A 27,183-nucleotide genomic window follows, 5' to 3' on the forward strand; every position below is an offset into this window, starting at 1 on the left:
TTCAGTGGAAGATTCCAAACAGAATCTAACTTCAATGAATCTGATTTCATTGAATTAGGTGAAAGTCCATTTGCAAATTTTACATATATTTGAATGAGAATAGACTTCATGGTCTTACATCCATTACCAGAGGAGGATGACTTTCTTTACATTTCATGGAGGATTAACTGAAAGAGGTCACTAGGACACTTTCTTGAATGGTAAAACTAAGAACTAGAAGATGCTCAGATTCTTCCTTAAATACCTTTGTTGCTAGCACAGACCATTTAGAAACATATGTCTGAGTAGAAATTGGTTCGTAAAGCAAATCCGAAAAGAGTGTCTCATAATTGACAGAGGGGATGCCCCAACAGTTACAAAGAATGCACTGGTTTTTTGGTTTTTTTTCCTAGCTAGCTTCTGTGTTTAAAAATGTTTAAAAGTCCAGTATAGTTAATATACAAGTGTTATATTAGTTTCAGGTGTACAATGTGTTTTGAACAGCTCATCATGAAGTAGAAAAGAACTCTAGAACACAGGTGGAATTTCTTTCTGCCTAGATCTCCTATAAGCCCCAACTAACCAGCATCCACACGTTCCTGACCATGTTACATATTATTTTAAGTACATCTAGAAGAGAAGGATGTGATTATTGGATTCCCCAGGAGTGGAGAACAGGATTCCCAGGTGTTCAGATATTGGCTTTCCCCTGTGTCAGGGTTCCAGCTCATCAGTGAGATAGAAAAGGGTTACTTAACAAAGATACAGGTTTGTTTACTTTCCCAAACACTCAAACAGATCAGAAAAGAATCCATTTGTGGGGTTTTTTGTTTGTTTGTTTCATTTCTTCTGGGTTCTTAATAGTAAGAACAAAGTGAAGTAAACCCAAAGGATTGAGGGAGACATTATTTTAAATGTCTCCACTCTATAAAAGGAAGATCTTTTGTCAGCTTTTTCATTATTCAAAAATTCTTCACTAATACTTGCTTTTGAATATGTTCTTCAGGTAGAAGTTGCTTACATCCTATGTTCTGAGTACTTTTCCATTTCCTTGAGGGCTTGGCTCTTTTTCTGACTTCCTTGGAATTGTAATCTTTTTAAATGAATTATCACAATTAACTAGTTGCCACTGCTTATGACATAATGATGTTCCAAATACGTTATATGTTGATGTTTTTATCAAATACATTTTTACTATTTATTATATTCATAGTCTATTTTTTCTTTCCCTTATTGTGCTGAAGTAACTGAGAATGGAAATTATGCTATATATATATATAACCATTGCAGTTGAAATAATGCTTTTCTTCCTTATCTCCAGAATTATACATATTTCTTAATATTTTATCCATTACACAAATAAACAATTTATAGCTCTATGTAATATAATAGAAAATAGAAACAGAATTTTCGTTCATACATGGGGTATTCATAATTTCCCCATTTCTCCAATATTTTCTAATCAAATCCTAGTGTAATTCTTACAACTAAGATTAATAAGGATACAGACACATTATGCACCTGCTTAAGTTTACAAAAACCATTAGAGATACAATCAATGAAACATGAACAACTTATATAACTTTGCTCACACTATATATTTGCTCTTTCTTAGAGTCAAACTAGTCTTCCTATGGTTACTTAACTGCACCAAACCCGTTTCTTATTTTCAAATGTCTTTGACAAATTGTAAAGTAACAACTGACAACATTGAGCATTAGTCCTTGAATAAAAGATCTTATTTGTTTCCTTTCTTCAATTTTATTTTTTTTTATATAATTGTATTTTTGAAGTATAGTTGACAAGCAATGCTATATTAGTTTTAGGTGTAAAAATAGTGGTGCAAGGAGCAGTTCTATGTGTGATGCTATTTTACAAGTGTCGCTACCATCTGTCACCATACAGCACTTTGACAATACCATTGTCTAGTTTCCCCATGCTGTATTTTTCATACTCATTATTCATTCCATTATTGGAAGCCTGAAGCTCCCACTCTCCTTCACCACTCTTACACATTCCCCTCCTTCCTTCCCCTCTGGTAACCATCACTTTGTTCTCTATATTTGATTTTTTTAAAGATTTTTAAATTTATTTATTCATGAGAGACACAGAGAGAGAGACAGAGACAGAGACACAGGCAGAGGGAGAAGCAGTCTACACACAAGGGGCCTGACTTGGAACTTAATCCTGGGTCTCCAGGATCAGGCCCTGGGCTGAAGGCGGTGCTAAACCACTGAACCACCAGGGCTGCCCCTCTATATTTGATTCTTTAAATCAATGGTCAGCCAGTGATGACCCATGGACAAAAATTTAGCCAACAGCCTGCTTTCATACTACTCACAAGCTAAGAATGATTCTAATATTTACTTTAATAATTTTAAAAAATCAAAAAAAGATAATATTTTATGCCACATGAACATTATACAAAAATCCAAATTTCAGTGTTCAAAATGTTTTGTTAGAACCAAGTCATAACCAACCACTTACATATCATCTCTGTTCTTGGCTACAACAGTAGAATGGAGTAGTCATGAAAGCAACTGTGTGGCCCTCAAAGCCAAAAGTATTTACCCCCTAACTCTTTACCTAAAATATTTTCTGAGCCCAGTTTAAGCCTATGCTATCTCATTCAGGTAGAGGATATAGATAGGATTGACTAGTTTCATAAGCGGCCAAGATGGAAGCAGTGAAAAGGATTTTAGATTGGAGCAAAAAAGCCAGTTAGAAAAGTTTCCACTAGATGAATTGTTTCTTTTGATTGAACGGAATTTGTTCCACTGTGTTGAATCACTGTAAGACGATTATCATTTTGCTCATAGTTAATTGAGTAACCCAGACCATTTAGCTGGAACTAGACAAGCCAAAAACCAACCACTTTTTTTTTATAGGTTTAGTTTCTCCTTTTTAGTGTGGAAAAAGAGCAAAAAAACAATTCTGTATTTTATAAATCCTCAGTTTAACATCATTGGGAACCATAAGGCTGGGAGATAGAAAGAATGTAATTCTCAATCAAAGCCTTTCTTATTGCCATGCTTTTGGGGATCACACACTACGCACTCCCATTGGCTCATGGCTGATAAGTCTTATAAATATGTGAGTGGACTCATTCCTCTAACATGGCTCTGGTAATGGCATTTAGCAGCTCTTTCTTCTATGTTCATTGTCTTGCTGGATGATTGCCCAGCATCCAGTCTGTGGTTCCACCGCACTTCTTGAGCATGGAGACAAAAGGTAATGCCCAGAATAGCTGCATCCAGTGTAGATTCTTCTCATATTGGCAAAGCAGTAAAAGCTAAAGCATGTGGAGATATTTTTTTTCCCTCTTCTTCTTAATAGTACTGTGACTCTCGGAAATTTATTTTTTGGGTCTCATGTCCTTATCTCTAAAACATGGAAAATACTGAGCAGGATCAAGGAAGGAGAGTTATATCTAATATGCCCAGCACACACCATTGTAGCTATTTCTCTTATAGAACTGATGTGCTGGAAATGTAGCAGAATAAAAATGTGTATCTTTATCTATATGAAAAAAAACTTTTTATCACATTGCAGCAAAAAATAACATTTTTTTGTTATTGACATTGCCGTAAATATCTACGCAACATAAAAGTGAACCCAAGCTCTAAGTCAGATTTCCTGTGTTGAAATCCTCCTCTAACACTTTCTAGCTGTTTTAATGTAGACAAGTTCCTTCACAGAGTTGAGCATCTTTTTTTCTTTTTTCTTTCTTTCTTTCTTTCTTTCTTTCTTTCTTTCTTTCTTTCTTTCTTCTTTCTTTCTTTCTTTCTTTCTTTCTTTCTTTCTTTCTTTCTTTCTTTTTCTTCTTTCTTTCTTTCTTCTTTCTTTCTTTCTTTCTTTCTTTCTTTCTTTCTTTCTTTCTTTTTTTACATTATAAAGCTGGGAAAATATCATCCAACACATACTTGTTGAGAGAATTAAAATACAAAATGTGGAACAAAATAAGTGCTCCCCAAATGTGAGCTATATTAATATAAAAGTAGCAAAACATTCTACAGCTTCACTAGACAGAGTTAGATTTCAGCATTTAAGTGTGTTAACTACTTGAGGTGACAACATCACAATTTATTCAGCAAAAGTCTGGCTCACTACAAGCATACAGCTGCTCATCAGGTACCTGATCTCAAGCTTGCATTGATCCTGGGGGGGCGGGGGGGGGGCAAGCCTGGAGACTGACCGTGATCTTTTTTAGAACCTAAAAGGTCCCTTCCAGACAGCACTGTCCTTGCAGTTTTGAGATGCACCGTCAAAATGTGGCTTCTGACCAACTCTGTTCTTGCCTTGCCACGCCTTTGGCTTTCTGAACACTGAACCACTTCTTTGCTTCCCGTTGTTTGGCACCTGCAGTCCTTTGTGTTTAAATTTTTTTTTTTTTTTAATTCCTCAACTAGAGAGTCTCTCTCCCATTTTTTTTTTTTTTTTTTTTTTTTTTTTACCAATGCCTTTACAAGTTGCTTAGACTCCCTTTTCCTCAGTTAGGATTTACTAAGTGGATAAACCATCTGGCTAACTTGACCTTTCACATGACATCCAGCTTATGATCTATCCATTTTTTTTTTATGATCTATCTTCAGACAAATTCCCTATTATGAAGAGATAATAAAGACTCAATGGCGATCAAAGGCCAGATATCATACTCGCCACAATACATCCATAGGCGGTACATTAAAATAAGGAATTAATCAAAATATTAGAAATAAAAAAATGTCTTATTTTTGGGAAAAGATACATGTCTCTACACAATATTTGGAACACAAAGGAATTATAATGGAATTCCAAATACAACTGTGGCCAAAAACTACAACATAAAATTTTTAAAATGCAAATAAAACATGATTTTAAGTAATATCTACTATAGTAAATACAGGACAAAATTAATAGAATTTGTCCTACTAGTTCTCCTGCATTGTCTCCTGTAGAGTTTAGTGATATCCACATCAAGGGTTTGGTGATGGACTTAATTCAACTGGGGAAGGGGTAATAGTCCCTGCAGGGGCATGAAGAGACCTGGGGCACTTCCCCATTTGCTTCACATCTGCTTGGCCTCATCCCTCATCGGATGTCCACCACAGCTCTAGGACACAGTTTTGTGTGGCCTTTGTCCCATTTGGAGCTTTCATTGCCTCACCTCAAATATGTACCATACACACTTTGCCCATGACCTGAGAAGTTTACGATTCCAGACAGGTGGATACCTGCTGGAGCTCACTTGACCTTCACGGATTTTTAAACTGGTTCTAAGAAGGATGAATTTCCTCCTCCCCTGCTCCAGGGCAATCCTTAATCAGTAAGAGTTAAGAGCCAATAGATAAATGATTCTCCCTTTCATTGCTAGGCAGACAATTCTGAAATGCATTTTGTAGGAGTACTCAGACGTTCCCAGTAGGATTGTACACCATTACCCACAGTGGTAGCCAACTTTATAATAATCCTTTTTTGGCTTTTACTAATTGCCTTTCCTCCTTCCCTATTTCGCTCTGCCTAGTTATGCAGGCCTGCTGCCTGTGATTGACTTCCAAATAAATTCCCCTCAGGTGAGCTCTTGCCTCGAGCTCTGATTCTGTGGATTCCAGACATGGTTCATGGTATATGACTATTTTGTTCAGCAGTGTGCTAGCACTGCAATTATGCAATTACGGATAGAAACAACTCTGTCTTTCCTGTTTACATTTATGTTACTTAGTTTTGGGTATTATCATTTAGCTTTATTCAAGGGGTATAAAATATAAATAAAATAGTCGCAATAACTGCTTCAGTTAATACATGATCCAGGTATATTTCACTCATAAATCTATTTCTTCCCGGAAGAAGTCATTTTTCTTTTTAAGGAATCCATTATATCCTGCTTCATATTTACACATTAAATTTTATTTTTTATTTTTTTTCTTTAACCAGATACTGTTTCCTATGTTACTAATAAGATAAAAAATAATACTTAATGATATTGTATTTCTTTATTTTATTTACTTTTTATTATTATTTTTTTTCCCACTACACCCAACACTCTCCTAATGCTCTCACACAAGCTTTGCTTCTTCTCTCTTTTGGGTCTTTAAAATTCTCTTTGATGTGTTTTCTTTTAAGCAACACTTCAAACCTAAGAATAATATTGGCTGTATCCATGGGAAATACTTTCAGAAAAGTTGGACTTTTCTTAACTTTCTTTTGGAGAATGTCAAGTTAAACTTCACATTTACAAATACTTCCTATTTATAGACACAAAACAAAATTAAAATTGATTTTTCTCTTTTTTGCCAATAGTTGGAAATGTTATAGAGCTGTATTTTCCAGTCCAAAATACTTCTCCATATATATTACACCAAGACTTCAATAGCTACAACAGCAAACATGTCAAAAAGAAAACAAAAAAAACAAAAAACAAAAAACTGGGCTTTCACATGTTCACAAAGTTTGCACTTTGCTTTTAATCCAGATACAGATATTATATCCACAGCCCTCCTCTCAAATGTTATAAATTCAGTAAAACAAATTAAAACATAAACTATTTCAGATCAAAGAGTATCTTAAAAAGGCAATTAGATTAACATAGAATCTTACTGTATCAGAATTCCTTATTGTTGAGTTGACTATGCTTCAGGTCTAGAATGTTCTCTCTCTACTCACCCACCTGACACATCCCTATGTATAATCTGTCTCCACTCAAACAGATAGAAAAGCCTCTTTCTCAGTACTAGTCTGTTTTTTTTATTTTTATTTTTTACATGTTTCTTTGAAATTTGCAAATAGTTCAATTATAGCAATCCCCAGAGACTACATCTTTTAAAACATCTAAACATCTTTGTGTTACCCACTGCCCAGTCATGCTTCACATACTCAGGATCTCTTGCTTAGAATATTGCAAGTCCTTTTCCCTTCCTATAATAGGACCAGAACTATTTCCACGACACAGATACAATTCTATCGGTACTTGACTATCACATTGGGTCAAAAGTCCTAAGTTGGAAGTTGGCAGACATTACAAACATGTTAGAAGAACTCGATTACATTATTTTTTCTGCCACTTTGTAGTTGCAAAGTTTTATTTTTCTAAGAGTCCTTTCAAACACACAAAACAGAAAATCTCCAAATGGAGATATTTATCTCACAGCGTTCTCATGAAGATCAAATGAAAAGACACCTGCTAAGTGGCTGGCATCCTGTCGGACACATTTCCACCACTAGCCTCCTACTTGATACATGCCAGCAACTGCGCCTTATGTATGGTTTCCCAAGCAAGCTGTGTTGCTAGATGCTTCCTTTTTTTTTTTTTTTCCCCCAACTAAACTCACCAGCACTGAAGGCCTTGGATTTCACAGAAATATGAGTTAATCACCGCAGCTTTCCTTGAACATTTCTGGCATTGCTCCATTACACTTTATCTTACTTTTTCCATTTTGCTAATACTCCACCCTCTAAGTTCAAAAACCCATTTGAAACCTATTTACTCCAGTAAGTCTCTGCTATTGGAAATAATATTTACAATTTATATTAGTCCTCTTTTTTGGAGATGGAAAGACCAAAGAGAGCCATGGAAACATACATGTTATGTAATTATTTTAGGATGGAAAAAAAATTCCTATCGGGGAAGAGAAATGGGAACATCATAAATTCCAAATTTTAAATTAAAGGAAATCTTCTTCCTAAGATATTTTAGCTTATTTTGCCCAAGTCACTGAAAATAAAGACCTTTGAATTTCTTAAAATCCAACAAATTATTAGGCCCTGGTGACATGGAAGTGTGTCTGGGATAGTTATTTGACAGCACCGCAAAACACTTTCCCAGAAAAGGAAAACCTGAAACAGCTGATATCTGTCCTCTGTGCCACCACATTTGACAGCATGAAATACTTTACATATACATAGGAAGAAAAAAACACCCTTTTAGAATCATTCATCAAATGCTTAAAAGCAAAACAAATTAAAGAGTTGGGGTCGTAGCATAGTCATAAAATCTGCTGCAGTCAATGTCTAAGGGATTGCTGCTTATTTTTCACACAATAAAAATGAACCAAAGCTCAAAGGGAAGGTTGATTAAGAAAAAGACAATTATTTGGTAAATGGAATAAAGAGAATGAAAAATAGCCTACTTATGCCATTTTCTGTTGGACAAAATGGAGAAAAATCTGTAGTATTTCAACATTCCCAGATCTTCGGAGAGCCACTCAACAGCTTAATACAGCAGCCAGGAAAGAAACTGCACATGATTACAGGGATTTTTTTTTTTTTTCTGCTGTAACTCTTCAGTCAAGAATACATGATTTGGGGATTAGTAAATAACAAATATTATACTTTATGTAAATTAATGTCCATGACTGCATTCACAGGGGTAAAATACTGGTATGTATTTATGTGCTTTGAAATGAGCTATCTTTGGCTGATATCCAGGGGAAAAAGCACATTCGCAGTGCACAGTCTTATCAACTCAAACCAAACAAGCCCAAGAATCTGAGAAGCCTGGAGCTCCCTGTGGGGGACCTGGGAGTGTGCTGTTCAGAGGCACAAACTGGGAGGATGGGGCTGATGGGAGTTCTGCTTCCTCACGTCCTACATCCATTTCCAAGTCAAGGCCCTGTTGTTATTCTTGGATCCTGCTCAAGCCAATGACTCAGCAAGGTATTGGTACTTGAGAGGTCAGGCTTCCTGGCTGGTGAATGACCTGCCAGCCACAGGGGGTGTGATGGGTGGGAGGACACTGGCACTGGATGGTGGTACTAGGCGGTAGGAAGGTAATGAAGAGTTTAGGGTCATTATCACACAATTGAAAACCCATTAGTAGAGTCTGAGAGTTGCCCTGAAGCTCCAGTGGCTTCCAAAGAAGCCCCCATCTCACAGGACAGAAGGCAGGAAGGACTGAACCTTGATTCTAGGATGTAGTGATCAGGATGTTGGAATTTCCAAGGCAGTTGAGTGTTCAAACCAAGGTGATCTGTCAGAGTGAAGTCAGGGACTGAATTGTGAAAACCTGGAAACCCTACAAAAGACATTGGGAACATGTTGGCAGATGCCCTGTGTCATATATTGGGTTTGATATGATTTCAAATCCATTGATTTATGACAAAAATGAATTTTTTTAAAGTAAGGATATTTTGCTGTGAGAGAGAAGTAAGTGGGGCCTGGATGCTGCTGTCTGTTGTCATCGCTAATGGCCCAGTAGCTCAGCTGCTGAGAGGCCCCGGAGGACACTTCTGAATAAGAACACGTGAAGCAATGACCATGCCAAGGGGACATATAAACTATAAATACCCAGAGTTTGTAGGGCTAATCAGCGTTCTGTCTGCAAGATGACCTTTTGCAGTTTTAAATAGTTCTCCCAAGGAATTGAGGGCCGTGTTCTTCCAGGAGACTCTACGGGGCAGCCTGTTTGCTTTTTCCAGCTGCTAGAAGCTAACTGCATCCTTGGCTTGTGGTCCCTTCCTCCACCTTCAGAAAGCACCACTTACCCTTGTTTTAGGTGTCACATCTCCACCCCCTGACCCTCCTGCTTCCCTCAAAGAGGGATGATCATGGTGTCATTGGGCCCACTTGGAGAATCACCCCAACCCAAATTATTAACTTGATGTCATCTACAATGTTCCTTTTCCCAAGTAAGGCAACATACTTAGTTACAGGTTTCAGAGGATAGGGTAGGGACATCTCTGAAGGTGTTATTCTGACCCACCACAAAATTAAATTTTCTTCAGCCTGTTAATGATTTTTCAAGATGTTGCGGCTTTTACTGCCTCTCACAAATTTTGAGAAGGTGGGTTTCATTTTCATTTAGTCTAGTTTTTAAATCACGTTTGAGATTTCTTTTTCGACTTTTCTGTCATACAGAAGTGTGTTGTTAATCACCACATATTTCACGATTTTCCAATTCTTTTTCTGTTACTGATTTTTCGTGTAATTCCCTTGTGGTCTGAAAGTGGACGTGGCATGATTTCTATTTTTAAAAATGTCAAAAGACATGTTTTATGGCCCAGAATGTGGTCTAGTTATTTCATGTACACCTGAGAAGAATGATTATTCTGGGGTTGTTGGACAAAGTATTATATAGATGTAAAGTGCATCCGCTTCAGTTATGGTGTTGAGTTCAATGATGTCCTTACTAATTTTCTCCCTGCTGGGTCTGTCCAGCTCAGAGAGAGGTATACAGTGTCCAGCTATGATCAGAGATTCATCTACTTCTCCTTGAGTCAGTTTTAGCCTCTCATAGTTTGATGCCCTATTGTTATGCACATACATGTTAAGAATTGTTATGTCTTCTTAGAGAAGTGACCCCTATATCATTACATCATGCCCTTCTTTATCGGTGACAACTTCCCTCGCTGTAAAATCGGCTCTGTCTGAAATTAATTAATTGACAGAAGAACCAGGGTAGTGTAGGGTGAATACCGTATCCATTATTCCTCAAAAAATCTCTTTATTTCTCCAGTTCTACAACAAAGGCTTTTTGCGGAGGGATGAGGGAAATGTTGATCAGCTCATTGGGGGAGAACTGGAGTCTCGGGCAGCGAAGTGTCTCTCATCAAAGGGTTTTGTCCTCTATATCATCATAGTCTCACATTTTAAGGAAATGTCTCAGATCTGTAAACTGGATCGAAGATCATGACTTCACAATGTAGCCACTGAGCTCAGCCTTTTGTTCACGATGTCTCGACCCTTTCCCTTTATACAAGTCACATAAAATCACCACTGGTGGCAGTTTTCACTGCCTTTGGAATACTAGGGTCTATCAGCCACTGTCATAGGCCTTCGTGATTCAGAGCTTCTTGTTCACAATCATAGTGAGGAGTGTCCTTCACGAGGAGCATATCCACCATGCTTCACTAGTATTGCCAAGGGGCCTCGGTGACCCTGGAGTCCTGTCACCATTCATTACAATAGAGAGCTTATCTCCCTTAAAATATCTCCTATGTGCACTCAGTCCAGATCTACAGTGGATTGATAGCACTGTCTTAATTATTTGTCCTTCCCCATCCACCAATAGGCCATTCCTTATTCCTTTAATAAATGGAATGTGTTCATCCCCCAGGGAAACACCGTCAGCCAGTGAGTGAAGACATCACACAGCCACTAGGCAGATGTACATTTGAGTTTGGATCTCACACAGGAGTACCAGTCTATCTCATCCTCCCTTGTAACTAAGCTACTCTAAAGTCATGGGTGGAAGGTTCAGACCAGTCTGTCTCCAATCATAGAAGTCTAGCTTTTCAAAAGCCTCCATACGTGCTTTCTGGTTTTCACCTCATGTCTTGCCTTGGTGGTTGGCCAACTGGAGTCTGTCATTCCCTGTCTTCACTGTTTGGATTACACTGAACAAATAATCCTATTATGTAACTCAGAACTAGAGCTACTGCATGAACCAATATATCCCCTTGTTACCCATATTCTACCTCAATTCCTCTCTCTGGGAAAATCTTACTAATTTCAATGCTATTGCATGATAAATACTATTAACTCTCTACTTACCAACAGCAGTAGCTTTCTTGTTTCCATTTCAAAATCTTATGCTGGAGATCTGTTTTTTTCTAGGACCATTTCTGGTAATGACTATATTAGTACGAGGCCATCCACATGCTGACCATGAGACAAGAATCCACGTGAATCTAGGTTTGGGGGAAAATGACCCAGGGAAAGGAAGGGAGGAGGGATTTTCCATAAACCAGTTTATACCATAAACAACTAGAGATTTTTTCCACTGACTTTCTAGTACTTGGGTAAACACAAATGAGAACAGGGGAATAGTTACACACCAATTCTGTGAGTCATCGTGGAGGGTTATTTGATTGATTACTAGCACATCCAGCATGCCATGCAGGAAGTAAGGAGGGCTTAGCCATTGAAAGCCACAAAGAGAACTGTAGGTGTAGCTTTGGAAGTTGAGCTTGTGTACACCACGTTGGTGGGGGTGGGGGAGTGGCAAAGCATAAAAGAAGAGTTTAAACAGCTTTAGCTATGAGGTGTTTTACATTTTAAACCTAAAACGAATCACAAGAGATGGGTACTTCTGTAATCCTTACTTAGAAATTAGATCCAGATGGGTTAAAAAATTTTCCTAAAAGTAATTACTAAATAGTGGGGGTGTAATTCAAAATCTAGAAGTGTCAGGCCAGATTTCTGAATGTAATCTCCACAGCTAATATCATTTCTATAGATTTTTGAGATGCAAAATATATCTCTGGTAATTGTAAATTACAAATAAACAGTACAATGCTACAGAGTAAATGTTAAAATATATTCTTGTTGTGATCAGGGTTAGCTTTTGAATAATGTATTTAACACCCGAAACCAATAGAAATGATTTATTCTTAGTTGTTATTTAAATATTCTTAAAAATTGAAGTAATCAATATTTTAAAAATATGCATTACTCTTCATCAAAATACAGTTCTCTCCATGACAGAAATCCCTCTAGCAGTATTGTAGTATTTAAAATATATCACTGGCAGAAATTGCTCTATTTGTACAATAATATTAATAAGATAGCTTCTTTAGATAGAAAAATACCACATCTCAGTAATTCTGCTACAGATTAGGCATTCTCAGTGTGTGGCCACCTCATGAACCAATCATGAAATGGCAGTATTTTACAAGTTAAATGGACAAACAGAACGAGTTTTGTTTTGTTGTTTTCTGTTGTTGATGTTGTTGTTTTTTTTATCTAATCGATGCCTTGATCTTAGAATTCTTATGTATGTCATATGAATGTATAAAATCTGCTTTTACTGTTGCTGATTGATTTAATATTAGCTTGTTGACTAAAATGCCGATCTTTGAAAATGACAAATATTATAAATTCTTCTTGCAATAGTTATACTTGGTCAAGTGAAAAATTGTTTATAACTAAAATCTTTTTTAATTTCCATTGCTAATGGCCGTGCTTCTTCATCTCATAGTGCCTTTGTTCAAGGAATGGTTTTCATTTTAATTAGCTCTGTTTCCATTTGCTGAATATCTTGCTATCCAGAACCAATTGGATTTATGCTTTAGCATTTCCTCACAGCACTGCTCCAATCTATACTAATTAATAATTTTTTTTAAAAAAAAACTTTAAAATTTAACCTCTAATTTTATATAGAGCAGCACTTGCACATTTTTTATTCTTTCTCCCAGGGCACTTATTAGGAAAAATGGCCACTAGTTCTTTAAATGATGCTAAATTGCCAATTGATTCAAAGGAGATTGGCTTTCTTTTCACATTTTCCTAGCTATCTTCCTTTTAACTGATATTTAATGTATGATTTCATACCTTTATTTACATATATTCCTTTGTGTTGCTTTGAAGAGTAAGAAAGATCAGCTGATGGATCCATAAGAATGGAATAATGGAGTTAAGTTGACTTTTCTTGACTACTCTATTTAAGATAGGTCTGTCTGCGGATGTAGGATTTATTATTATTCAGGTATGGTGAAGCCACCAGGTCAGGAAATGATTGCCATCGATGACTCACAGTTCGGAGGAGCAGGAGATCGCTCCACTCCACGCAGGGCCCTGCAGGAGAACACCAGTATTAGTCACAGGCTGAGAGAGAGTAGGGAATTTCCAGGAAAGACTTTATAATGGTTTTCCTGGGAAGGAATGGGCAAGGCAGGGTAAGCAATCCAATCAGATTCAGGATTAACAAATTTGAAACATTTTGGCAGGCTCTAGAGTGAGGGGATTGCCTTTAGCTGTCTCACACCAGCCCTGTGAGGAGTTTAGGGCCAGGGATAGAGGCCCCAAGTGAAAGTCCAATAAAGAAGGAAGGAGAAGGAACACCCGGTGGATGGCTTACTTGGTGTATGAACGGCATGCCCTCTAGAGAGTCTGATGCTGTCTGTAGGAATTAGGTTGACCTTTTGTGGTCTGGAGGGCCCAGGTATCAGAGAGAGTAGAAAATGTGGTTCATACAAGGTCTACACTCTATTTTTTAGCAGTTTCTGTGTGAAATTCAAGCAGAAATTTTCACACACTGCCTTAAATTTTACAAATGTTCTTGAGTACATCTGTCCTATTTTTATGGCTGTATTTGTGTGTGTATGTGTCTGAGTGCATGTGCCAGTGTGTGTGTATACATGTGTGTGTGTGTGTTTTAATACATCTGTCCACTGGACAATGAAATTTGTTTTGGTGTTAAATATAAATATTTATCTCACATGTTTTTAAATATTTTCATAAATAATTCTTTATTAATAAATTATATGCAGAATATGTGAGTGCTTTTAAATTCACTTATAACTCCAGTATCCCCATGTGTTCCAATCTTTCATGGTGATCTTTACATCCAGTATCTTAATAACTTATTTAAGAACCCGTTTTCATTTCCTCCCTTACTAATGTCTTTGAGGTCTTGAAGGCAGGAGAGAAGGGGAGCTGTGTTACTCTACCCTCCTTTCTCACCACAATCCTGCTTCCTTTGTATGTTTGATCCTTCCTTACTCTAAACTGAGTATGGGACTCAGCTTCCTTTTTATTACCCCAAATAAGAGATACACAATACTCTTATAATCGTCTCTATTGAAAGTTTGGTGATACACAAGGGTGAGTACTCCACATAATCAGAAACCACTTTGGGCTAAAAGGCAGATAACGTTGTTTTTCAAATTTAACTGGTCATTTAAACATAGGACAGCTTAGGAAATTTCTCTTTTCTTATCTCCAAAGAGTCTTTAATTGAACTCCTGAATTGTCCATGTCTTCAAATTTCTGTCCTTTACTCCTCCCCACTTGCTCATTTTAGAAGCACAATATTTTATCATTTTATCATGCAGATCAAATTAATTATTATTATTATTATTTTTCTTTTTTGCTAAAGCCTCTTCCAAGGGAATTGGCCATTTGAACTCTTTACCAACAATAAGACTGTCAACAACATCACAATAACAAGGACGGGAACAAAAGTCAAAATGCTTTCATAAAGTCAAGGCCTATCTCTTCCAAGCTGGTGATTATAAACACCTAACCAAACTCCAGCTAGTTTGTAAAAACCCTCTCACTCCCATCACAGTATATATTACATAAAATTTGCCCCTGAAATGCAATATCTAGTACTAGAGCACAAAGTTAACCTAGAAAGGATTCACAAATGCCACTTTATCACTCACTGTTCAGGGACTTGAACAGGAAAAACTTAATTATTAATAAGTTCATATCAAATGAATCTGGTCCTCGAAGTCCTAGAGCACTTATCCAGATTTGATCTAGTATTCCCTCTTGGAGAGCATCTTGTAATCTTTTCCTTTCAGGACTTTGTGTGGCTGTGCAAATATAATTTTGTGTTAATATTTTTTTAAATGTCTCTTGTTTGTTAACTCTAAGCTCTATAGAGCAGAGGTAGCTTGTCCTATCCGCTGCTGTATCCCCTCGTGTCTGGGGAGTGTGTAGCACTGGGAGGACTCTCTTATTAAATGAATAAATGTAAGTGTGGTTTGAAGGATGAATATACTCATTCAACTACAGTTTGTTTTTTTTTCAAGGTTTATTAATTTATTCATGAGAGAGACAGAGACATACAGAGACACAGGCAGAGGGAGAAGCAGGCTCCATGCAGGGACGCTCCACCACTGAGCCACCCAGACACCCCTCAACTACAGTTTTAATCAGTTACTATATACTGAAGCCATAATGCATGCCAAGAAATATATTAAGTTCTTTACACTCATAATGCATTTTAATTTTGACAACCTCATAATTATTAGCTCAATGTGTAGCCAGAACACAAGTAGAGTTAATACAATATTTTCCAGGTAGTGACCAGGCTGAGACTTGAACCATATTGGCAGAATCCAAAGCCCATTCCCTATATTTTCTCTTGCTTTACGTATATGTTTTTTAAAGTTATGTACATACTGTTGTAAGAATTTGGATATTAAGTCTTCTTTTTACTCTCCACAACAGAAGAGAGAGAATAATATTTCCTATTTCTTTTTTTTAAAAAGATTTTATTATTTATTCATGAGAGACACACAGAGAGAGGCAGAGACACAGCAGAGGGAGAAGCAGGCTCCATGCAGGAAACCTGACGCAGGACTCGATCCCAGGACCCCAAGGTCACGAAGTGAACCAAGGGCAGACGCCCCATCACTGAGCCCCCCAGGTGCCCCAATATTTCCTGTTTCTCATGGAAAGTCCCCCAGTATAAGCTGATCTCCCAATCAGTCTATGAAGACTCTTTACAAACTCTACAAAGTTTAACATCGTTCGTTACACATGCTTCTTCCTCCCTCTAAAATCCTCTCTGCAATTCGTTGGTAGAGCAAGCAGATAATGAGTCCACCACCTGGTCCTTTTATTTTCTTCGTACTCAGAATAGGACTCTCATCATTACTCTTGTGATCTCATGGCTTTGGGAAAGTAATAAATAGGTGATTTCCCCCAGAACGACCAGAATCACTGACAAAGAAGAACCTCATTGGGTAACTTTGACCAAAGTTTCAGTAAGGGTATCCGGTACTCAGTGGTGCTGTCAAACATGTCATAATGCCATGTCCTAACATGGATTTCAGACTTAAGGAGCCTTGGATATCGTCTGGGAAAAGCTAAAGTGAGGGGTTATTTTACCCAGCTCCAAGGAGGATGGGGTCTTCAACATTGTACTTTCTCTCCTGAATAATTTATATGATTAGGTTTCAATTATCTTTCCTTGACTAAAATACGGTTACCAGTAGTGGTGAATTTGAAGACTATTATTTTATTACTATATAAGTGTATTTTATTTAAAGATAAAATGAAATTTTATTTTGATTTTTTCCTATTATTAGAGACCATTATCCTAAATTCAGTCAGTATCTCCTAATAGTTTTTGGATTGTGTAAACATTTGACTCTTTGAAAACTCTGTGGTCTGTTAAATACTGGTGGGGATCCTGAATAAACAATATTAATTTGTTTCTTTTAAATTACATTAAATTAATATTTACTCCACTTAATTTATTAATATTAAATTTCATTTAAGTTTGTCATGCTCTTATGTTTGCATTATGAATGATGGCACAGTGTGACTTACATTCTTAGCATTAATAGCCTATATTGTCTTATAAGAAAACATTATAAGAATGAACACTTACTATTTAAAATGGATTTACAAATTCAGTAAAACTTTTTAACAATAAAGCATGTGATCTTCATAAAGATAGGCTGTTCTGATATATTGAAGAATCCCTCAGCAGCCATATGGCATAAATCATTCATATCATTTGGCAAAGTACATTATTCCTAAATAATTAGCTTGAATGGCCATATGATGCTACACAATCTATTTCTGCTCATTTTCAGTGTCAGTGGCTTTATTAAACATTGTCATTTTAAAAACTATTATAAATCCAGTTTTGAGAAGCCAGATTATTTGATGATGCCATGGTGAAGCTATTTCAGAAAAAAATTACTGAAATATTTGGTTACCAAGAATACATTATTTTGATCAATGTCTGTTGTTACCCCCTCACTATTCTTCCAGTCTCTGAAATATTCATTTGTTTTCTTTTCTACCATAGAAACAATCTTAAATATTTTTAAGCCAAGATGTTTGAGACTACAGGAATATTTAGTCTCACCAATTTAATACTTAAGTATTACCTTAATATTCCTCAATTTTTATGACAAAAATCTGCCACCTGCACAAATCTGGCCTGACGTAGACACTAAATAGTCTTTGGTTTCGGCTATTACTCCCTATTGTAAAGATTGGCCCATCAGAGCTAGGACAAAACTTTGTCACATGAACTATGTACCTTTAATGAGCTTTAGATGAATCATGCCAAGATACCACACGGAGATTTTGTTTCAAAACCCCATAAGAAATTCATGAGGAAAGGATGGATTCTTAGACCCCTATTAATCTCATCTCTATAAACATTCCTCTTCATGGAAGGGAGATAGTAAATGTCTCGTATACACATATACTTCCTTGCTCACTTGCTCCATCTTAATCTGTGTACTTTCATTTCCTTTGTTTCATTCAGTCATACATGGATCACTCCTGAAAACTGAGTAGGCATTGGGTCAACAAAGAAAAACCTAATTAATTCCACAAATTTCAAACAATAAAAATAACATTTCTATGATCATGAAGCCATGAAATATATGTTAATAATAACAACAAAATTCTTCCTATTTGAAATTTATGATCTCTTTACTAAGGGACTGGAACAAACATTAAACATAAATGAGATAGAATTCCTAAATCTATATCTATATCTATATCTATATCTATATGTAGATATATATAAAAAGGAAGCTACATGTCAGAATTTATTAGGAGCATATAAGGGAATGATATGGGGAAAATTCATGATGTTAGATAATTTTGATAATTAAATTTATATGTGGAATAAAGAAATTAATTTGAATATTTCTATGCAAATAAATGTTAAACCTAGATGAAATGATTTAGTAATATCACCCCCAATGGATGACATATTAATTATAAGAGTAAAATTATATCTTTGAAATGGAGAGACTTGTGGATATCACCTTAACAAGTGATCAAAATTTAGCATTGATGGTAACAGAAACCATCTGACATTTGTGTGCCTTCTAATATGATGCAATGGAAAACACAAAACACCTTGTTTAGAATAGTCTTGCAAAATGCATTTGTGTGTGTGTGTGTGTGTGTGTGTGTGTATTCTGAATTTAATGTTGAAACAATCAAGTAAGATGAAATATGCTACTTTCTGTAAGGCAACTGACCTAGATTCTTTAATATTGTTAATGTCATGAAAGACATTAGAAAAAGAAAAAATGAATATAGACATATATATTACCCATATACTGAACGATTATATAAATATATATATCATACACACATATGTATGTGTGTGTATTTATTTATTTATTTATTTATTTATTTATTTATCAGTCTTAAATTTGGGAAGAGTGACCATGGTATTGTGGTAATGGAGAAATGTATTCAAATTTTAGTGGAGAAATATAATGAGATCTGCAACTTAATCTCAATTTTTTTTTTACTAAGGAAAGAAAACAGAGAGATAAACATGAAATGCAGCAAAAAAATCTGACAAATTGTTAACAATTTGTGAACTACTTGAAAGGTACAAGTATTCAATGGTACCATTCCTCCAACATTTTTGTAGGTATAGAAAAATTTCAATTTAAAGGTTGGGAAAAACTGAACTGTCTAAAATAAGTAAAAAGTCAACTATTGATTCCATTTTTACGCTATATTAAAGTATCTTTCTTAAAGCATACATTACATCTTAGAACCATAATCACGATATAATTTATGGACTTATTTGGCCGTATTTTCTTTTTCTCTCTTACTCTCTCTTTCTGTATACAGGCGCGCGCACACACACACACATACCATAAGACAACCTGAAATATGCAGCACTGTAATCTTGTTTTCCTTTCTCAGTCTTAGGGATATTGATTGGTCCTGATTGGAGAGCAGAAAAAAACTGAATGATTTTTCACCTTAATAAAGAACTCCTATGGAGTAAAAAAAAAAAAAAGTGTACTATCAGAAAGCTAAGCAGCACATCTAAAGGCAATCAACGGGATTTAAACTAACAACCTTCAAATATAACTAATGGTATAATCAACATTCTGAAAAGTAGGTTCATTACGGAGTGTTTGGATTAAGGTCAATGAGTATAGGGCAGCATTTGTGTTATTGTGACAATGTGCAATCCTGTCACTCAACCATTCCATTAGAAACAAAAAGTATGCAGGGGTTCCCTCCACTTACTTTTTATAGTTGCAGTTATTATCGGTCCATATTGAGGCTAAATGCTTACCCACTTGAGTTGTTCGTTTCAATTCCCAAATGCCCACACAAACCTTGCAGTTAGCAGCATGATTTGACATTGAAATGCAAAGATCTCAGAAGTCTTCTGAGAGAATTGATCTTACAGAAAATAATTTTTGATGAATTTAATACGTAGTACTTATTCTTTCTGGAACCCATTTTGCCTCTCTTAGGGTTCATGGGGTGACACCATTATGCAAAAACATCACATTCTAGACCTCAAATTGTGTCAACGTATGTCACAATACTTAAATCCAAAAACACGGGTCATTTAAAAATATTGCACAGCAGCTGAGGACATTATAAATATTTTAAATGCTGTCATCTCCCCTATTGCATGCAATTTCTCTTTATTCTGAGGTAAATATTCTGCCTAGATGATGCCTATCAATAAATAAAAAGGAACTACCAGGGAAAAAGGATATAGAATTAGATGAGGTCAGTGAAGATTATTAAAAATTTCTTTCAATCATAATACCTTGAAATATAGTGAGATTTTTTCCACTAAATATTTTATAGTATTTCTGGTTAAATAATGAAACTTTTCAAAGATATTAAATGCCAGAAAATACAGCTATAGTGAGACTCAACAACATTCTTTTTACTACTATGTTGCAGCCTAGAGCCTTTTCTGATTTTTTTATTTTTTTAAAGATTTCTGATTTTAAATCATGGCTAATTTTCAATAAAGAAGAAGTCTAGGGGGATCCCTGGGTGGCTCAGCAGTTTAGCACCTGCCTTCAGCCCAGGGCCTGATCCCGGAGTCCTGAGACCAAGTCCCACATTGGGCTCCCTGCATGGAGCCTGCTTCTCCCTCTGCCTGTGTCTCTACCTCTCTCGGTGTATCTCTCATAAATAAATAAATAAAATCTTAAAAAAAATAAAGGACGAACTCTAGGTATCTAGTAAACTCTATGTTTACTATGATATTACAGAAAGAAAGGGAGGAAAAAAGAAAGAAAAAGAAGAAAGAAAAAAAGAAAGAAAGAAAGAAGAAAGAAAGAAAGAGATAAAGAAAGAAAGAAAGAAAGAAGAAAGAAAGAAAGAAAGAAAGAAAGAAAGAAAGAAAGAAAGAAAGAGAAAGAAAGAAAGAAAGAAAGAAAGAAAGAAAGAAAGAAAGAAGGAAAGAAAGAAAGAAAGAAAGAAAGAAAGAAAGAAAGGAAGGAAGGAAGGAAGGAAGGAAGGAAGGAAGGAAGGAAGGAAGGAAGGAAGAAATAACATCAGCATTTCCAAGATGAGGAAGCCAAAGTTCACAACAAAAGAACAGCCGACATTACTTCCTATTTGAAGAAACCCTACTACAGGTACATAATAAGTATTGTCCAAATCATGCAAAGAAATCAAATGTCGGGGATCCCTGGGTGGCGCAGCGGTTTGGCGCCTGCCTTTGGCCCAGGGCCCGATCCTGGAGACCGGGGATCGAATCCCACGTCGGGCTCCCGGTGCATGGAGCCTGCTTCTCCCTCTGCCTGTGTCTCTGCCTCTCTCTCTCTCTCTGTGTGTGACTATCATAATTAAATAAAAATTAAAAAAAAAAACTAAAATATTAAAAAAAAAAAAGAAATCAAATGTCGCTACTACTGAATGTAGTTCTGATTCAATGTGCTCCATTTCCATGGGTCTAAGAACTGGGAGATCTAGAAATATTGTAGCAGACTTAATGAAATGCATCCAATATCTTTGATTGAATCTTCAGGTTTCAAATCACTTGACCAGATACATGCAACATGCTCCAAATGGTACTATATTCATAATGCTTAATTAAAATCATATGAAATTCTAGTAGTCCATTATTATCATACTAGTGACTCCTGAGCTGTTGATGCCAACTTTGTTTTACATTCAGCTACCTCTCTTTCTTTCAAATTTTAATTATCTTTCCTAGAGGACAAGTCAATTAGTCAATTCAGCTGTAAAATTCACTAGAGAGCGTCCTGTGTTAGCTTCAATTTCTGAAGGTTTATGTGATCAGTGATGATAAAGCATCTAGGATCTACATTCTTTTTATCCTTCCCCCCAAGAAAACTACAAATTTTATCCTCTGCATTTATTTGACTCTTTGAACATATGAGCATATCTTTTTTATTTTTTTAAAAGGTTTTATTCATTTATTATGAGAGACACAGGGAGAGAGGGAGAGAGAGGCAGAGACACAGGCAGAGGGAGAAGCAGGCTCCATGCAGGGAGCCCGACACGGGACTCCATCTGGGGTCTCCATGATCAGGCCCTAGGTTGAAGGCAGTGCTAAACCGCTGAGCCACCCGGGCTGCCCATGAGCATATCTTTTGACTTATCAGTTTAAAAGTCATTGCAAAAAATAAATAAATAAAAGTCATTGCAACACTGGTTGTATTTCAAAAATGAAATGCTGCAATTTTTATTTTGATAGATTCTAAAATTACTTCCTCCCTTAATTATGTCTCTGCACTGTCTTTTTCTTTAAATTATCGAGTGAATGATTTCTGTCAAACGAAGTATGAAAATATATTTATTCATTTTTTATTATTTTTATTTTTTTTAAAGATTTTATTTATTTGTGGGAGACACAGAGACACAGGTAGAGGGGGAAGCAGGCTCCCTGCGCGGAGCCCAATGCAGGACTCAATCCCAGGACCCCAGGACCATGACCTGTGTAATCAATTTTTTATTCACATCTTCTAGCTTTGTGCCTGCTACATATGAGACACTAAACACATGTTGGATAAAACAATGGACTAATGTTTTCTCTGATTTCCTGATAACTCCCACCCAGAACTTTCCCCTTTTTTATAAGCACTTATTTTTACCACTTACAACATTTTCATATGTTGCTTTGCACTAACTTTAAGCATATATTTTACTATTATTCCTACTGTCATTATGTTTACCTCAGAGTGTAAGATCCACAATCATCACTCACTATCACTTTATAAATCATAGTTGATAGTTATGTGCATAAAGAAATAATAGAATCTAAGTTTAATAAATTGCCTCTATTTCTTTATAGAATAATAAATATGTATTCTTATAAAACCAGGCTCCTGAGTCAGAATTTATCTGGATAGAGATCCCAGAAAGCACTGGTGGGGATGCTGCAAGGTGAGTTGGGAAATGGAAGGAAGACAACGAAAGGTATATAATTAGCAGATTACTACTATATGCATCTGAAGCCTGACTTAATACGAACATTTGGGAGACACGTAAAAGATGCCTTACATCATGCTACCCTGAAGGAGAAAATTGGTATATTCGCCCTCCAAATGTGGCACACACTGGACTAAAGAATTGTAAAGGGGTATTACGGTTGGAGCACCAAATGTTATCTGGAATAATACCTAAAGAATGAAGAACAAACACTTCATGCTTTCTGAAGTCAATACAAAGTACACTAATTTAAAAATAGAAGAAAAGAAAAAAGCTGTGGTTCCAATGGTCCTCCAACAATGAGGACCTTCTAGTCCATAGCAGTAGAGCCAACCTGCTTTATCCGCAAAGATAAACAATCAATGTAGAAGGTTAATTGCGATTAATAGCAGCTAAAATGGGTAAAACTTATTCCTGTCTGATCATCTTTGTATTTGCCTATTTCTGTCTTGAGACAAATTCCATTAGAATTTAATTAATTGAATATTAATTAATAGTAACTTAATTTCAATATTAAATTAATCATTTCATTTATCCTCAATAGTTTCCCCTTGATGATAATGGATTAAAATACAGAAAGAAGTTGACCACTTCTCTGAGTTACATTGATTTTAATTGCTTTAAAACCACAAATCTGCATAATAAAAATATTGAAATAAGTGTCAGTTAACCATCTTCTATGGTTAATCTTATCTGCTTATGTGATTTATTAAAAGTGACTTCTTTTTCCCAAAATCTTGCTAATTTTTATGGCTTCACTTTAGAACCTCTCTGAATGATTGTACACATTTTGTTCTGAGCTCTGACTGCTTTTCACAATTAATTTAAAAATATGTGTTTTAATAAATAAAACAATAAAAATGAATGAGCTAGTTTTTTCCATATTTCATTTTATAATTTTTACAAATGCTTGTATTATTATCATATAATACCACATAGCATTATAATTATCTCTTTATCTACCATCCATTTTCACTTGACAGCAGATGTCTTTAGATCAACATCATTTATTATTATTCTTTGCAACACCAGCTTCTGAAGTAGTTACATTTTTCAAATAGGTAATGGATAAATAATTGTTAAATGATATAAAGAACAAATAACTAATGGCCACTGTAAATCATTATTTGCCAGTTAAGTATTTTATGCTTTTATAAAAATAGAGTAGAACATCTATCTGTGAAATTGGTTTGAGAATTATTGCCTGTCTGTGACCAAAACACACAGCCTAGCATCTATGGTGAAAAATAAATCATTTTCTTGTTTAAAACACAATTTAAATATATAGACTGTCCAGATAAGCCAACTCAAAGACAATGCAAAGATTGACATTTTATGCCAAAGCATCTAATTGAACACAATGGTTTTATGGTCCCCTGTAGACAAAATTATTTAGGAGTATAAACTAGCAGCTGAATATATATATATATATATATATATATATATATATATATATATATATACATACACACACACATACACACACACATATATATGTATAGCCTGTAGAGTGCTTACTATTCTTTGGATTTAAATATTCTTTGGATTTAAAAGTCTTCTTTGGGATGATGTACTTCAGTTTATTTCCAATGTACCAGTCTTTATTGGAATAGAAATTCTAAAAGCTGTTTCATAGGCTTCTTTCCCTACTTGGTCATTGCTATCAGTTTGTAATTTTATAAACAACTGAATACTATCAGATGCCAAACAATTATTTACTACTTTGCTTCAGTGTTTCTTTTTAACAGACTTCACCTGTGGTTTTCATGTCACATAAAAAAAGACTTACTCTACAGCATTTTCTTGCAAGTTTTTTTTGAAGCTTATTTCATGTCATGTTATAGAAAGCAATTTCACAGTTCAAAATAAAATATATGTGCTGCAAAAGTAACTGCAATACAGAAAATATTTACCAAATACAACTGAAAACCAAAAACAGGAAGGTGAAATTCCTCGTTTTTAATGTATCTTACTTATCCAAATACTTTATAGATATTTTGTTTCTCAACTGGAATGAGTTTGCCCCCAAGAGGACTTTTGGAAGGTCTGGAGACTTTTTGATTGTCCTATCTGAGAGGAAGATGCTACTGGCATCTAATAGGTGGAGACCAAGAATTCTCCTAAATACCCTAAAATGCACAGGACAGCCCCTTTTCCCACCCTAAAAAAGAATTATTCAGCTCAAAATGTCAGTAGTGTGGAAGTGAAGAAACCCTGCTGTAGAATAAACAATATCAAGTTATTTGTTATATTTGCCAAGTGTCTAACCCTCCACACAGTGTTTTGAACCAGCAAAACTAAACCAAAAGTATCTCCTTAAAACGACCATGTATCCAAGAATAAACCCATAGGCAGAAAACCATAAGGCAATCATTCAATGCAAACCAAGCAGTTATGTTGAATCAGTAAGGTAGAGTTAGCTGGCAACAAAGCAAAGTGAATGTTGAGAACCTTTAAACACATTGCATCTTTTTCTCTTTCTTAATAATAGGAAATGGGAAAGAAGAAACTGCTGGTATTGTCTTAGCTGCTCAACCATGCCAGCATTTGGGCACCGCCCTGCTCCTTTGCTTCAGGGACTCACGATTGCTGATGCTTCTTCAGGCAGGAAGAACGATGGGGGTGGGGGGAAGGCAGAGGTGGTGGTGGCAGTTGTGCCAATAGTAACCATTTTCTTTTCACAAGAAAAACAAACAGTTTTCCAGGAGCCCCGAACGCACTTCTGCTCACAGTGATCAGCCATATGTGTCCTGCCTGATGATATGGGAGGTTGGGGTTGCCATCACTCCCATTTTCAACCTCAATAGTGAAGCCAATAGTGGAGATTGTGTGCAGTCAATCATCCACAAATCTCTGCTACAAATAAAAATATCTGCACCACCGTTCATAGAAGGAACTGAGAGTATTGCTTTCAACTGAAAAAGAAAGTGAATTTGAATTATATTAAAATGCTTATCCCAACTGGATAATATTGTGGATAAACACAGGGCCACTTCCCACACAAGGACTAAAGCCTCTGCTTGACAAATTTGTAATCATAGAGAACACTGTGGCTTTGTTCTTAATCTAAAGCAAAAGTAAAATGCTACATATTTACCTTAAAGTGAGTCTTGGAATTAACTTAATCAATTTAACTTTCAAGCAATGTTTTCATTTTCCATCATAAGCCACAGAAACATATATTTTACAGTAAGATTCCATCAGTTGCCAATCAATCTTAATCAATCTCTTAATCAACTGATTATTTCCTGTAACTGATATGAACTATGTATGTGAATTCTATTGCCTAGCATATTCTCTTGATTAGAAAAAAAAATCAACCCAAAAGGTTCTAGGGCAGCATATAATTCTCTATCAAGTCCTTTGCTTATAAGAACCAACAAAATCTTATGTCTGCATTTTGCTGTACATCTGTTTCCTGTTTTCTATATCCCTGGAAAAAAAAATCTTGTCTCAGAATCCCACTGGCATGGTTTACAACTCAGTGGAAAAACAGCTGTAATGACTTCAAAGAAAAATAAAAAAAGAAGATGATAAAGGTCACAGCCACTGTTAGGAGTCCTACTCCTACAGGCAATGCAGGTTCTATAATGTCAATCAAAATTCCCTGAGAGAGTCTGCATTACTGATGCCTCCTTTGGTGTTGCTATGGCCTTTGTTGCTAGGGAACTACCCAGTCAAAACCATTTCCTGAAGGAATGGCTTGCTATCAGTGCTGAATCATGACCTGAAAAGAGTAGTAATATTATTTAATACTTCCCAAAGGCTCCAAGTCCATGTTCTTTCAGCTCAGTCAGATTAAAAAAAAAAAAGTTTTCAGAATAGGAGATGTCAATTTAAGATGGCCTCAAATAAAGAATTTGTGTGCCATGTTATTACAACAGTTTGTATTTTTGGCACTGTCAATCTTTGTAAATCTTATCAAGAGACAATTGTCATACTCAAAGATCTGAGGTCATAATACTTATTTCAAGAAGTACAAAATCTCTTCTCAGAACCTTATCTAAAGGAAACTTATATCAAAACTAGAAGCAGGGGCACCTGGGTAACTCAGTGGGTGACGCACCTGCCTTCAGCTCAGGTCATGGTTTCAGGGTCCCGGAACTGGGGCCTGGGATTGAGCCCTGCATCAGGCTCCCTGCTCAGTGGGTTGTCTGCTTCTCCCTCTGCCTCTCCCCACCACTTGTACACGTGTCTCTCTGCCTCTCACAAATAAACAGATCACATCTTTAAAAAAGAAAAAAAAAAAAGAAATGGACAAATAAAATTAAAACTGTAATTAGTTACCTTATAAAAATTTAGGTAAGGGGCGCCTGGGTGGCTCAGTTGGTTAATCAT

The sequence above is a fragment of the Vulpes vulpes genome, chromosome 1, assembly GCF_048418805.1.
Source record: "Vulpes vulpes isolate BD-2025 chromosome 1, VulVul3, whole genome shotgun sequence".
NCBI classification, from domain to species: domain Eukaryota; kingdom Metazoa; phylum Chordata; class Mammalia; order Carnivora; family Canidae; genus Vulpes; species Vulpes vulpes.